Below are 14,779 nucleotides of genomic sequence, written 5' to 3'. Positions count from 1 at the left end.
ACTAACCCTGTGGGGGTCGCCCCGAAGGCTGGTGGAGCCCGTAGAGAGTCTGACGCAGGGCAGGCTTTTCGGGGGAAGGGGTGGCTGCAGGCTTTGTCAGGGACAGGCACAGGGAGGCGGGAGGGCGGGGCGGCCCGGGAGACACGTGTGCGAATGGGGAGGGTGTTCGGCTTCGCAGCCGGAGGGTGTGCAGTTGCCTTGCGGCCAAAGGGGAGTTTTCTCCCTGAAGGTAACGCCGGTGGGACCGGAGCCGCCCCAACCCTCCACCGAGGGACGCTGCCGGGGGAAGAGTCGCTCATGAAGGAGCAGTTCTGTTCCAGAGAAACCAGGCCCTGAAGCCGAGGGGTGCTGCAGCGTCTTCAGCTCCTTTCCCTCGACGGGATGTGGGACCAGCCCTTCTTCCGCAGCCCCGGGCGTGCCTGTCCCCGAAAACTCGCCTGAAGCCACAGGAGGTGGAGGCCCCCCCCAACAGTCTCCTAGCCTGTGGGCGCTTTCCCCTCATGTGTTTCGGTGAGAAAAGTTCACACGTGCCATTGCAACAGCAGTAATCTCCGGAAGCTCAGGGGCCGGAGGATGGCGGGCGCTGCTGCTTCCACAACGCGACTCCCGTGGTCGCCCCGTCAGGAGGCAGAACTGCTCCGGGTCCCGGTATTTACTCATCACACTACCCTCCCCCCCCAATGCCATCAAACATCGAGGCGCTAAGTGCAATCGTACGCTCTAACTCCCTGTTATTAAATGCACGTCCATATCCTTCAGCGCCGACAAGGAGTGACTATGTAACTTTTATCTGTTAAGGGAAAAACTCAGAACAATTCCATTATTGGGAAAAGCTTCACCAACTGTTTCCCTGTTACTCTGAATTGGGGAGATTATATTTCTCTGCCGGGAAAACGATGCCAACTTCAGCTGGGCATTGAGAATAATGGCCCACTGCCCTAGCCCCGTGGTCGGCAAACCGCGGCTCGTGAGCCCCATGCGGCTCTTTGGCCCCTTCAGTGTGGCTCTTCCACAAAATACCACGTGTGGGCGCGCACGTACAGTGCGATTGAAACTTCGTGGCCCATGCACAGAAGTCGGTATTTTGTGGAAGAGCCACACTGAAGGGGCCAAAGAGCCGCATGTGGCTTGCAAGCCTCAGTTTGCCGAGCACTGCCCTAGCCGGTTGGCTCATAGGATACAGCATTGGCCTGTGCACCGAAGGGTCTTGGGTTCGATTCCTGGTCGGGGCACATGCCGGGGTTGCAGGCTCGATCCCCAGTAGAGGGTGTGCGGGAGGCAGCTGATCAATGATTCTCTCTCATCACTGATGCTCTCTCTCTCTCCCCCTCTCCCCTCCTCTCTGACATCAATGAAAACATATTTAAATAATAATAAAAACCTGTAAAAATGCGGTGGGCGAATGTCTGTGTGTGATCGCTAACAGGATTGAGGCAATGGGTTGAAATGGTCTTTTCTTTCCCAGGGATTCACCACGGCAGCAGCGATGACCAGAGGACGCCACGTGCAGAGCCGTGTTTCCGGAGGGAGAACTGAGACCCGAGACGGTGAGTGGCTTATTCCACGGGAGGACCAGGTGCTCTGACTCGCGTCGGAGACGCTGCTGACGGGTCACATGCAAAATCCTCGCTTAGCAGCTACGAGGCTCCTGGCTTACGGACGAGGAAACCATGCCCACGGCTCCCAGTCCGAGGGCGGCTGTCCCCACAGGACGTGGACCTGGGGCATGAAGCAGGTCCCCTGGCCCACCCCTCCCTGTTCTCCTTCGACTGCGGCGTCTCCCTGGGGTTGAGGGAGGCTCAAGCCTCCTTCGTGGGCAAAAGTCATCCCTCGACATGAAGGACGGTTGACGTGTATTCACTTTAGCTGTGAGGTGTGTCCCAACCTGGTATTAAAAAATCTATGCAGTTTTGAAAATATAGATTTCAGAGAGGAAGGGAGAGGGAGATAGAAACATTAATGATGAGAGAGAATCATGGATTGGCTGCCTCCTGCCCACCCCACACTGGGATCGAGCCCACAACCCGGGCCTGTGCCCTGACCAGGAATGGAACCCTGACCTCCTGGTTCATAGGTCAATGCTCAGACACTGAGCCACGCCGGCCGGGCTGTGCAATTTTTAACTCAGAAGAAAACAAAACAAACCAACACTAACTCCTTTGCAGGCGTGTACTTTCCGTTTCCTCGGGACCACCATCCATCCATTTAGTTCTTTTGTTCGTTCATGGAGCCCCCACGGCGAGGCATGCACCCCCGAGAGGTCGTGGGAATCCCAAAACGAATACCCCGAGTCCTTGGTGCCATGGGCTTCAGGGAGGAGGAATGAGAGCAGGTTGTGGGAGAAGGGTGTTCGGGGGAAAAGCCTTTGGAGATGAGAACAGAGATTAATTAAACCGAGAACAGAAGCAACTGAAAGTGGATTGAGAGTCTCCAGCAGGCACTGTCGGGTCACCTAGGCGGCGATGGGAAACGCAGGCGGCTTTACTCTGTGGGAAGGATGTCATGACCTTGTGTGTGATCAACCCAGAAGGTGTCTTATAGGACATACTAGAAGCCGTGTGCACGAATCTGTGCGCGAGTAGCTCGCTGCCGTCTGCCTGAGCTGGGCCACCCCGCCCTCTGCCACCCGTAGCTCTCTGCGCTCATAGCTCGCTGCCCCGCCCTCCTGTAGCTCTCGCGGCTCGTAGATTGGTTGTGATGTTACGGTGCCCTGGCTAATTTGCATATTCCTCTATTCTTATATTAGACTGGAGGCCTGGTGCACGAAATTCTTGCACTCCCAGGGGCGGGGTGGCTCAGCCCAGATTGCGAGAGCGCACAGGCCAGGCGGAGGGACCCCACCGGTGCATTATCGGGGCCAGGGAGGGACACGGGAGGTGAGGGACCACGGGAGGGCTCCAGGGTGTGTCCGGCCCGTCTTGCTCAGTCCCATTGGCCAGACCCCAGCAGCAACCTAACCTACAGGTTGGAGCATCTGCCCCCTGGTGGCCAGTGCACGTCAATGCCACTGGTCTACTGGTCGACTATCTGCCCCCTGGTGGTCAGTGCACGTCATAGCGAGTGGTTGAGCGGCCTTAGAATATCATTAGCATATTACGTTTTGATTGGTTGAATAGAGGACCAGACAAATGGACACTTAGCATATTAGACTTTTATTATATAGGATTTTATTATATAGGATTTTATAAAACAGGATAGGTTGACCGTCACACAAACTTGGCATGATTTTCACTCTCCTGGTTTCATTCCTGCTGTCCCCACACAACTGATTCCACGCTCCCGGGTATTATTCCTCTCTCTCTCTTTCTCTCTCTCTCTCTCTCTCTCTCTCTCTCTCTCTCGGCTTTGACAGCGTCTGGCCCTCCCTGACCGTCTTCTCCAACATCCACTAACGTCGAAGCTTCCTTAGCTGTTTCCTTCTGGTCCGTTCCCCTGCCCTCTATCGCCGAGGAGATGCTTTCGTGTGAGAATATTTCCTGATCGAGCAAAATCCTGAGAGAAGAAAGGGCTGCTGGGTGGGAACTGCTCGCGACACACCGTCCCCGCATCTGTGTTGCACAGTCACACGCGTGTGTGGGTGGATCCAAGAGGGTCCACGATGGCGAAGCTCCGACGAGGCTGGGTCTCCATCCCTCGTCCCTCCACGCGCTCGCCCCGCAGGTTAGTGCCAGGACTGCGTGCCGTGTCCACCAGGAGCCATCCCCGCAGCCCCGGCTCCCCCTCACCTGAACTGTCCCCTGACCGGCAGGGTCTGTGGGACCCGAGGGCCCAGGCCGCACCCGCCCCGCGTGCTCCGGGAACGCTGGCTCTCAGGACCCACCAGCCGTCCCTCCTCCCCATGGAACGCGACGGGGACGTGGGCGCAGGACAGACAAGGATTCTGCAAATTGCGGCGCACCTTCACGTTCATGCTAGACCCGCGGTTCTCAACCTTCCTAACGCCGCGACCCTTTACTACAGTTCCTCATGTGGTGACCCCCAATTTCATTGTTACAAATGGAACATAATGAAAGCATAGTGATGAATCACAAAAACAATACGTAATTATAGATGTGTTTTCCGATGGTCTTAGGCGACCCCTGTGAAAGGGTCATTCGACCCCCAGAGGGGTCGTGACCCACAGGTTGAGAACCGCTGCTCTAGATGCACCCGCTGGTCTTGGGCGGCCAGTTCTCTGAGTTTATTAACTGACGTCGACGGGAAACCTGTTTCAGCCTTTCAGTCGCTGCCACGTCAGCACGGACCGCCTCTATCTCCCCTGCTCAGCGCTCTCCTCCCGGCCAGGGCTTGGGCCGATGGTGCCCGAGTCCCCGGCCTGTTGCTGTCACAATGGTCCTGTTCTGAAACCTCTGCCTACAGGCCTGGGAGGTGCGCCCATCGCGCTTTCTGCAGACGCCGAGCACAGGGCGCAGTTCCTGCTGATGACAGAGGCGGGTGCGCGCCCTACGGTGTTTGTAAAGACGTGGCCACAGCGTGAGGGGTTGGGACAGACCCCGGACGCACGCTGGGGGTGCGTGCGAGTCCCCAGGGTCGTAGCTTACATCGGTGTGTTTAGATTTTATCCAGAGATGAAGAGAGAGACGTCCCGGCCGCTGTGGCCTCCCCTCCTCCCCTCGTTCTGATTGGCTCAGTGGATAGAGTGTCGGCCTGCGGACTGGAGGGTCCCAGGTTCGATTCCAGTCAAGGGCACAGGCTCGGGTTACGGGCTTGATCCCCAGTAAGGGGAGTGCAGGAGAAGGCCAATCAAGAATTCTCTCTCATCATTGATGTTTCTATCTCTATCTCCCTCTCTCTTCCTCTCTGAAATCAATAAAAATATATGCTAAAAAAGTAATAAAAAGAAGGAAATCTCAAACAAACAAACAAAGAGGAAGGGAGAATCATGGGTCGGCTGCCTCACGCCCCACACTGGGGATTGAATCCAAAACCCGGGCATGTGCCCTGACCGGGAATTGAACCCAGGACCCTTCAGTCCACAGGCCGGCGCTCTATCCACTGGGCCACACCAGCTAGGGCTGTATCCCTTGTCTTATTACTATAGTGGATACTCAGTGGATGAATGAATGAATGAAACCATGAATCGAGTGTAACCGTTGGCTGCCTGGGTCTCAACTGGGGACGTGCTGTGGTCCCCAGAAAAGAGACACTGGAAAGCTGAGGGGCTCAGCAGAGTGACCCTGCACACCTGGCCAGCCCCCACCTCACCCTCACGCCCCCTCCTCACCTCCATACCCCACACCTCACCCCCACACCCCCCCATTCCTAATGAGGAGGTTGTTATCAAGGGACCCTGAGTCCCTGGGTCCCAAAAGCAGAGGCAAAGGTAAAACCTTTTATCTCTTTAACTTTATTTTAAAATAAAAAATCGCCTTAAAAATCGGATTGCCTTCGTGGAGGAGAAATAGATGCAAAGCCGGGTGGGGGAGGCCCGTCCTCTCGCCCGGACACGCACACTCAGCCGCGACCGGTCGTTTGTCATCTCTGCTCCTGCCCCGTCTCAGCGACGCGCGGCCAGCACGAAGCTATCCCCGAAGTGTCACTAATGACTCGGAACGTGAGAGCGTCTGTCAGAACCCAGCTCCGCTCGGCGGCAGGGGCCCGAAGCCGAGACGCAGGTTTAAATTACACAGAGCCGTGCGTCCTCATCGGAGCGGCCGCGACGTGAAATTGACATGGAACGGATCTGACAGTGAAATATTATCGCAAAGTCTCGAGAAGCAGGAGAGGGAATCCAGTCGTGTAACCGAAGGGAACGGGAGAAAATGGACCATCGATTTGTACCGACCGTCCTTCAAAGGCGGGTTCCCATGTGGGTCAGGCTCGTTCTGCACATAATTAGTTACCCCTGTTTCTCACATTTTCACTTAATCAATGATCAATCTCAGTCATCATTTAGCTGAATAATTAGGAAGTTTTCAGTTCGTGAGGAAGCCAAAACCAAGCAAAAAGTTGCAGAAGTGATTCGAGTCCAGGTTGCACCCAAGAACGTGGGTCCAGGGCTTGGCGTGAATTAGCAAGACTTCTTCAAGGCTCGAGGGAGAAGCCTGACGCTGGGCAGAGAGCCCGGGACCACGGACAGGTTCCCGAGTCTCTGCCTCTAGATTCCTGGGCTGTAAACCCTGAGCTGCCCACCCCCCTCCTTCATTCTCCCGAGGCATCAAGAAGACGTGAGGGAGGGAGGAGTGGGCGTGACTGAGCCAGCCGCACAGAGGGAGATGGGTAAGACTCTGACTTATCCATATAATGTGAAAAGGTCAGTGTGCTATAAGTGCGTTATCTATCTCTATATATAAAAGCCTAAGTGACCGTCTGACCATCCGACCGTCTGACCGGTAGCTATGACGCACAATGAGCACCAGGGGGCGGACACTCAATGCAGATGCTGACGAGCTGCAGTGACTTGACAGCTACGGTTCCCGGGTGACACACCCAGAACCAGAGAGGACAGAGCCTGATTCCAAGAACCGCCCCCCTCGCAATCCAGGACCCCTCAGGGGATTTAGAGAACTGGTTTCAGCCCAACCCCCACAGGCCAGGCCAAGGGACCCCAGAGGTGCACAAATTTGTGCACCAGGCCTTGAGTGCTTGAATGAAACTGCCATATAGCCCGGCCGGCGTGGCTCAGGGGTTGAGCGTTGACCTATGAACCAGGAGGTCACAGTTCAATTCCCGGTCAGGGCACAGGCCGAGGTTGTGGGCTGGATCCCAGTAGGGGGCGTGCAGGAGGCGGCGGATCCATGACTCTCTCGCCGTTGAGTTTCTCTGTTTCCCTCTCCCTCTCTGAAATCAGTAAGATCTTTATGTTTTAAGAAAACCTGCCCTACAGCTGATGGGCCGGAGCGACTGTAGAAGCCGGAGGAGGACCGTTTGCAGTCACACAGGGCAGGTGTACAGGGAGGGACTCGTGCCATCGCCATTCGTGAGGCTAGAACGTTCTAGACGCAGCCTGGGGCCTGAAGACGTGGGTCTGGTCGGAGTTGTGGGTGAGGCATCTACCGGGAAAGTCCGGAGGATGACTGGCAGGCTGAGAACCTGCGGCCCAAGCAGGCGGGCGTGGGGTCGGCTCAGCCGTTGTCTAGCTCCCCACGCGAGCTGGTCTGGAGTCGGGAGCTAATCCATGAGCCTGAGACCCTGTGGTTACAGCACAGCTGCTGGCTTACGACCCTGGGCGTTTTCTGAAATGACTCTCTCGTCATTGATGTTTCTCCGTTTCCCTCTCCCTCTCCCTTCCTCTCTGAAATCAATAAGATCTATATGTTTTAAGAAAACCTGCCCTATTTTGTATTTTTTTGTGTTAACTAATGAGTCATGGAATCTAAAGTGTGTCCCACCCTAAGAAGGTCCCAGGTAAAATTTCTCCGTCTTATAACAGAATCTATGCGGTAGATTCTACCACAGTATTCATCTCATTACCTGATAATTAGATGCTTATCCTGTTAAAGGAAGTAGCTGATTGTGCTATAAATCACAATCCGAGGCAAACGCTTTCAAATGCCTTTAATAATAATTACTTTTAGTCGCTCTAAATATATATTTAAATTATATTATAATTAGAAGCAATTGAGAATTTTAAGCTAATGCATTTTAAAGCAATTAGACCGTTACCACACATTTTAAAAATTCATTATGTAGAAAGTAAATGATGAGATGCATTGGACATGGATGAGAGTGAGAACTACGCTGACAGGCAGGAGCTGAAGGGTAGACCCATCCCCACAACCACGGCCACGGCCATGGCCACGGGCTCAGAACCTGCTGCTGAGCTCAAGAACGCAGCTTCCCAGGAGAACGGCAGTTTAGTGTGGAACAGCGGTCATTTTTCAGTTCTTCTTCTTCTTTTTAATCCTCACCTGAGGATTTCTTAGACAGAGTGGAAGAGAGAGGGAAAGACAGATAGAAACATCGATGTGAGAGAAACACATCAATTGATTGCCTCCTGCGCACGCCCCAACCAGGGCCCAGGCTGGGGAGGAGCCTGCAACCGAGGTGCGTGCCCTTGACCAACTGAACCCGGGACCTGCAGGCCGTCGCTCTATCCACTGGGCCGAACTGGCCAGGGTTATTTTTCAGTTCTTACTTCAGCGTCAGAAACTGGGCCTGTCCATTCTGTGTTGAAAACCAATCCTATATAACAAAAGCCTAATATGCTAAGTGTCTGGTCGACCAGTTGGCTGTTCAACCAATCAAAGCGTAATATGCTAATGATATACTAAGGCTGCTCAACCGCTCGCTATGATGTGCACTGACCACCAGGGGACAGACGCTCCGGCCAGTAGACTAGTTTGCGGCTGAGTTCCTGCCAATTGGGACTGAGTGAGACAGACCAGACACGCCCTGGAGCCCTCCTGTGGTCCCTCCCTGGCAGGCCAACCTCCCGCATCCTCCCTGGCCCCAATCGTGCACCAGTGGGGTCCCTCAGCCTGGTCTGCACCCTCTCACAATCCGAGAGCTGGTTTCGGCCCGACAGCAGAAGCACCAGTCACTATGATGCACACTGACCACCGGGGGGCAGACGCTTAATGCAGAAGCTGTCCCCCGTGACAAGTGCACCCCCAGTGCACAAATTTTGTGCACCAGGCCTCTAGTAAGATATAACCAAACAGATGTACAATTATATTTAGGGTTTATTGTTTTGGTTAAAAACTGAACCCTTTTCACCTAAAACAACACCTTTCAGGGATGTAGAATCTTCCTCTGCACATGAAACAGCTTGAAGCAGTGTTCCCTGCGGCCTGGTCTGTCCGATGAGCGTTCCCCTCTCCTGGGCACTGGCCACCCCGCAGCCCTGCCCTAAGGGTTGGCATAGATTTAAGAAGCCTGGACTCTGTTGGTCAAGTTACACAGACCAAGAGACGGCCAAGGAAACAAAACTGCTCTGTTCCATGGGTTTATGCAGATTTCCTTCACGTATAATTCGATTAAGTAAAAACAGAATCAAAATCATCACTTATCTCCCTAATCCTCAAACATCTCCATTTCCCAGACACCAGCCTGCCTTTCCATGTCTTCCACTTTCTTTTTTTTCTTTAAAGATATTTTATTGATTTTTTACAGAGAGGAAGGGAGAGGGATAGAGAGTTAGAAACATCGATGAGAGAGAAACATCGATCAGCTGCCTCCTGCACACCTGCTACTGGGGATGTGCCCGCAACCCAGGTACATGCCCTTGACCAGAATCGAACCTGGGACCTTTGAGTCCGAAGGCCGACGCTCTATCCACTGAGCCAAACCGTTTAGGACCCATCTTCCACTTTCCATTGTGACCTATTTCCCCCCCCCTCCCCGCCCCCGCAATCTGCTCCCTTCTCCCCCCGCCCCCCCAATCTGCTCCCTTCTCCCCCCGCCCCCCCCAATCTGCTCCCTTCTCCCCCCGCCCCCCCCAATCTGCTCCCTTCTCCCCCCGCCCCCCCAATCTGCTCCCTTCTCCCCCCGCCCCCCCTGCAATCTGCTCCCTTCTCCCCCAGCCCCCCCCAATCTGCTCCCTTCTCCCCCCGCCCCCCCCAATCTGCTCCCTTCTCCCCCCGCCCCCGCAATCTGCTCCCTTCTCCCCCCGCCCCCCCAATCTGCTCCCTTCTCCCCCCGCCCCCCCCAATCTGCTCCCTTCTCCCCCCGCCCCCCCCAATCTGCTCCCTTCTCCCCCCGCCCCCCCAATCTGCTCCCTTCTCCCCCCGCCCCCCCCTGCAATCTGCTCCCTTCTCCCCCAGCCCCCCCCAATCTGCTCCCTTCTCCCCCCGCCCCCCCCAATCTGCTCCCTTCTCCCCCCGCCCCCCCAATCTGCTCCCTTCTCCCCCCGCCCCCCCCATCTGCTCCCTTCTCCCCCCCGCCCCCCCAATCTGCTCCCTTCTCCCCCCGCCCCCCCAATCTGCTCCCTTCTCCCCCCGCCCCCCCCAATCTGCTCCCTTCTCCCCCCGCCCCCCCAATCTGCTCCCTTCTCCCCCCGCCCCCCAATCTGCTCCCTTCTCCCCCCGCCCCCCCAATCTGCTCCCTTCTCCCCCCGCCCCCCCAATCTGCTCCCTTCTCCCCCCGCCCCCCCCAATCTGCTCCCTTCTCCCCCCGCCCCCCCCAATCTGCTCCCTTCTCCCCCCGCCCCCCCCAATCTGCTCCCTTCTCCCCCCGCCCCCCCCAATCTGCTCCCTTCTCCCCCCGCCCCCCCAATCTGCTCCCTTCTCCCCCCGCCCCCCCCAATCTGCTCCCTTCTCCCCCCGCCCCCCCAATCTGCTCCCTTCTCCCCCCGCCCCCCCCCAATCTGCTCCCTTCTCCCCCCGCCCCCCCCAATCTGCTCCCTTCTCCCCCCGCCCCCCCATCTGCTCCCTTCTCCCCCTGCCCCCCCAATCTTCTCCCTTCTCCCCCCGCCCCCCCAATCTGCTCCCTTCTCCCCCCGCCCCCCCAATCTGCTCCCTTCTCCCCCCGCCCCCCCAATCTGCTCCCTTCTCCCCCCGCCCCCCCTGCAATCTGCTCCCTTCTCCCCCAGCCCCCCCCAATCTGCTCCCTTCTCCCCCCGCCCCCCCCAATCTGCTCCCTTCTCCCCCCGCCCCCCCAATCTGCTCCCTTCTCCCCCCGCCCCCCCATCTGCTCCCTTCTCCCCCCGCCCCCCCAATCTGCTCCCTTCTCCCCCCGCCCCCCCAATCTGCTCCCTTCTCCCCCCGCCCCCCCCAATCTGCTCCCTTCTCCCCCCGCCCCCCCAATCTGCTCCCTTCTCCCCCCGCCCCCCAATCTGCTCCCTTCTCCCCCCGCCCCCCCAATCTGCTCCCTTCTCCCCCCCGCCCCCCCAATCTGCTCCCTTCTCCCCCCGCCCCCCCCAATCTGCTCCCTTCTCCCCCCGCCCCCCCCAATCTGCTCCCTTCTCCCCCCGCCCCCCCCAATCTGCTCCCTTCTCCCCCCGCCCCCCCCAATCTGCTCCCTTCTCCCCCCGCCCCCCCCAATCTGCTCCCTTCTCCCCCCGCCCCCCCCAATCTGCTCCCTTCTCCCCCCGCCCCCCCCAATCTGCTCCCTTCTCCCCCCGCCCCCCCCCAATCTGCTCCCTTCTCCCCCCGCCCCCCCCAATCTGCTCCCTTCTCCCCCCGCCCCCCCCATCTGCTCCCTTCTCCCCCTGCCCCCCCAATCTTCTCCCTTCTCCCCCCGCCCCCCCAATCTGCTCCCTTCTCCCCCCGCCCCCCCAATCTGCTCCCTTCTCCCCCCGCCCCCCCATATCTGCTCCCTTCTCCCCCCGCCCCCCCAATCTGCTCCCTTCTCCCCCCGACCCCCCCAATCTGCTCCCTTCTCCCCCCGCCCCCCCAATCTGCTCCCTTCTCCCCCCGCCCCCCCAATCTGCTCCCTTCTCCCCCCGCCCCCCCCAATCTGCTCCCTTCTCCCCCCGCCCCCCCAATCTGCTCCCTTCTCCCCCCGCCCCCCCAATCTGCTCCCTTCTCCCTCCGCCCCCCCAATCTGCTCCCTTCTCCCCCCGCCCCCCCAATCTGCTCCCTTCTCCCCCCGCCCCCCCCAATCTGCTCCCTTCTCCCCCCGCCCCCCCCAATCTGCTCCCTTCTCCCCCCGCCCCCCCAATCTGCTCCCTTCTCCCCCCGACCCCCCCAATCTGCTCCCTTCTCCCCCCGCCCCCCCCAATCTGCTCCCTTCTCCCCCCGACCCCCCCAATCTGCTCCCTTCTCCCCCCGCCCCCCCCAATCTGCTCCCTTCTCCCCCCGCCCCCCCAATCTGCTCCCTTCTCCCCCCGCCCCCCCCAATCTGCTCCCTTCTCCCCCCGCCCCCCCAATCTGCTCCCTTCTCCCCCCGCCCCCCCAATCTGCTCCCTTCTCCCTCCGCCCCCCCAATCTGCTCCCTTCTCCCCCCGCCCCCCCCAATCTGCTCCCTTCTCCCCCCGCCCCCCCAATCTGCTCCCTTCTCCCCCCGCCCCCCCCAATCTGCTCCCTTCTCCCCCCGCCCCCCCCAATCTGCTCCCTTCTCCCCCCGCCCCCCCCAATCTGCTCCCTTCTCCCCCCGCCCCGCCCAGGCTCCCTCTGGGTGGCCAAGTCCCCAAAGTAGCGGGGAGGAAGCGGGAAGCCGCCTTTAGCTCCAGAAGCTGCCCACCTACTCCTTCCCCGGAAGGCAAGTTAGAAACCAAAGGATATTCCTCACAATTAGCTCCCAAAGGTGTTTTTAAATCATGTCCCTCGCTAGCTGGCCTGTTAGGCACCTGCATCTTGGGATGTTCAGGCAACGTGATTCATTATAACATGAAGTGTACGTATTTTCAGGGCCTTACAGCTCAACTAGTGACTGGCATTGTTTACCCGTTTATGCCTAAAGGCCAACAGTTCTAATCAGCGTTCCCCTCGCTCCCGTGAATGGGGAGCCGTCGGCCATGAATATGATTTGCTGGTGTCAGCGACCTTTACTGCAGGTGTGACCTCTGCTCACAGGTTATTCAACGAAACCGTAAACACTCTTCAAGATTTTTCTCCATAAAGTACCATTGGTAGATGCATTTCCCCCCTAGATATACTGCAAACTTTCAGTGTTAGGCACAGGAAATCTTTATAAAAACACGTCAAAAACCCTTACTTTAAACAAATAAAATAAAATTTCATTTACGTATTTGTTTGTTTTTGAAATATGTTTTGTATTGACTTCAGAGAGGAAGGGAGTGGGAGAGAGAGAAACAGGAATATCAGTGATGAGAGAGAATCATGGATCGGCAGCCTCCCCCACGCCCCACACTGGGGATGGAGCCCACAACCCAGGCCTGTGCCCTGACCCGCAATCGAACCCTGACCTCCTGGTTCTTAGGTTGATGCTCAACCACTGAGCCACGCCGGCCGGGTTTAAATTTCATTAAAAAACCCCTTGTCTGAGTCTGTACGCATTTTCAGAGAAATGCTTGTGTAACAAACAGCCCCCCTTAAAAAAGGATTTGTGTCCACTCTAATGTACTAAGCTACCCATTTTGTTAATCAAATTTTCCTAAAATGGCAAATACAATATTTAGTAGTGCTCTTTAAGTGTTGCAAAGATATTTAAGGGCTCCAAGATCATGACAAATGATTTTATTAGCTGCTTCACCTCATGTTTTATTGCTTTATACAATATTAATCAAATTATCAGCTATTCTGTTAGGGTTTATAATGGTTATTGCAACAAAAACAAGTGAATTTTCTGAGAGTTCTTGACAGTCATTAACACATGATTATGTGACTAAAATATGACTGTGAGGAGAAACTATACAATGAGAAAGACATGCTTTTTGTGGCTACCGAAGTCAATACCTTCTAACGCAGCCAAATTAAACTAGCCTCCCCGCCAGGGTGGCCCAGTGGTTGAGCGTCCTCCCGCGCACCAAGCGGCCAGGCCACCTGTTCGATTCCCGCTCAGGGCACGTGCCCTGGTTTCAGGCTCCATCCCCAGTGGGGGGCGTGCAGGGGGCAGCGGACCCATGATTCTCTCTCACATTGATGTTTCTCTCTCCCTCCCTCCCCCTCTATCTTCTCTCTCTCTTTCTCTCGCTCTCTCTCTCAAATCAATAAAAACATATTTAAAAATCGCTTTAGTTTAGTTCGTTGAAATCCACGCTCAGCAGTAAGAATTAGAAAGAAATAAACTAGCAGTGACTGTTAACTTGGAGACGGTCCGGTCCTTCACGCCTGAGCATCCTGAGCGGTTGGCAAAGGGAAGAGGCATTTATCCTCCTGTTAGGGGATCCGCAGTGAAGTGCGGGGACCCCGAGTGACAGGGAGGCAGCAGTCCCTTTCCTGAAATTATCGGGGACCACAGGCCTACTCGCATCATGTTTATCCCTCAAGAGATTCAAGGATGAATCACTGAAAAAAAAAACACATTTAAATTCCAGGCACTTGGAGGACATAATCCTGTGAAGTAGGGGGCTGACCACAGGCCCAAAGCGCCCAAAGAACCAGCGGCCTGGGTGCCAGGAGCCGAGCAAGTCAAGGAAAAGCCCTCGCGACACGAGAAAACACAGAACCAGCAGGAGGGAGGCCTCGGTGGAGGGGGGGAGCTCCTCTGGGCTGGTCACATTTCAGTCCCTGAGACCATCCGGCTTCGCTGTGCGCTGGGCTTGAAACGCAGCCCAGAGCTCTCGGGCAGATTTAAGCATTTGGCCGGACTCCACAAGGTTGTGCAGAACCGCCTCTAACTGCTGGGCATTAATATTCAGGTTTATTAACTCGGAATCCGAGAACGGCGCCGTATCGGGAGGGTGGGTGTCTGACGACCTGCCCGTACGACAGCAGTGAAAGCAGGAAGGACCCAGACGAGGAGAGAGAACAAAAGCAAACGAATAGGAAACCTGGCAGGAGGCGATTGAAACCGCCCGGAGATGCGTGAAATGACGTAGAAAACGGTCCAGACAGCCTGTGCTCCTGCTGATTGAAGTGGACGTCTGCGGAGTCCGCCACCCGACGGAAATAATGGTCAGAAATGAGGGTGGGGGGCGGGGGGGTGGGGAAGGAAAGGATAATACGTTTGCTGATATGATTAGAAAGAAACTCATCCATGTGATTGCAGATGCCACTAAGGTACTTACAGTTACAACACTTATTGACATTAGGAGCTAATTGATAACGAGAACAGCTTTATGTGAATTTAACGTATATTGTGCCAGTTAGAGAAACCTTATGAAAATGAAAAGTGAGACGATGTGTTTAAGGACGTACATACAGGACTGTACCTATTTTCAATTTCTTCTGTTGATCCCAATGAAACTTACTTTTTAGCTTATAAAAGTATGTTGGGCCCGTCCGGTGTGGCTCAGTGGCTGAGCATCGACCTATGAACCAGGAGGTCATGGTTC

The 14,779-nt window shown here is 56.3% G+C and overlaps 1 protein-coding gene across 1 annotated transcript in view; it reads right to left on the bottom strand.

Moving 5' to 3' along the window:
* The window catches only part of GRIK1 (glutamate ionotropic receptor kainate type subunit 1), a 120,952-nt gene that overhangs the window by 87,668 nt on the left and 18,505 nt on the right, over nt 1–14,779 (bottom strand).

Source organism: Myotis yumanensis, unplaced genomic scaffold (genome assembly GCF_028538775.1).
Source record: "Myotis yumanensis isolate MYYU_CA2020_CCGP unplaced genomic scaffold, mMyoYum1.0.hap1 SCAF_2, whole genome shotgun sequence".
Lineage (NCBI taxonomy): Eukaryota > Metazoa > Chordata > Mammalia > Chiroptera > Vespertilionidae > Myotis > Myotis yumanensis.
The sequence above is the reverse complement of the archived record's forward strand: the minus strand, read 5'-3'. Positions and strand labels throughout refer to the sequence as shown.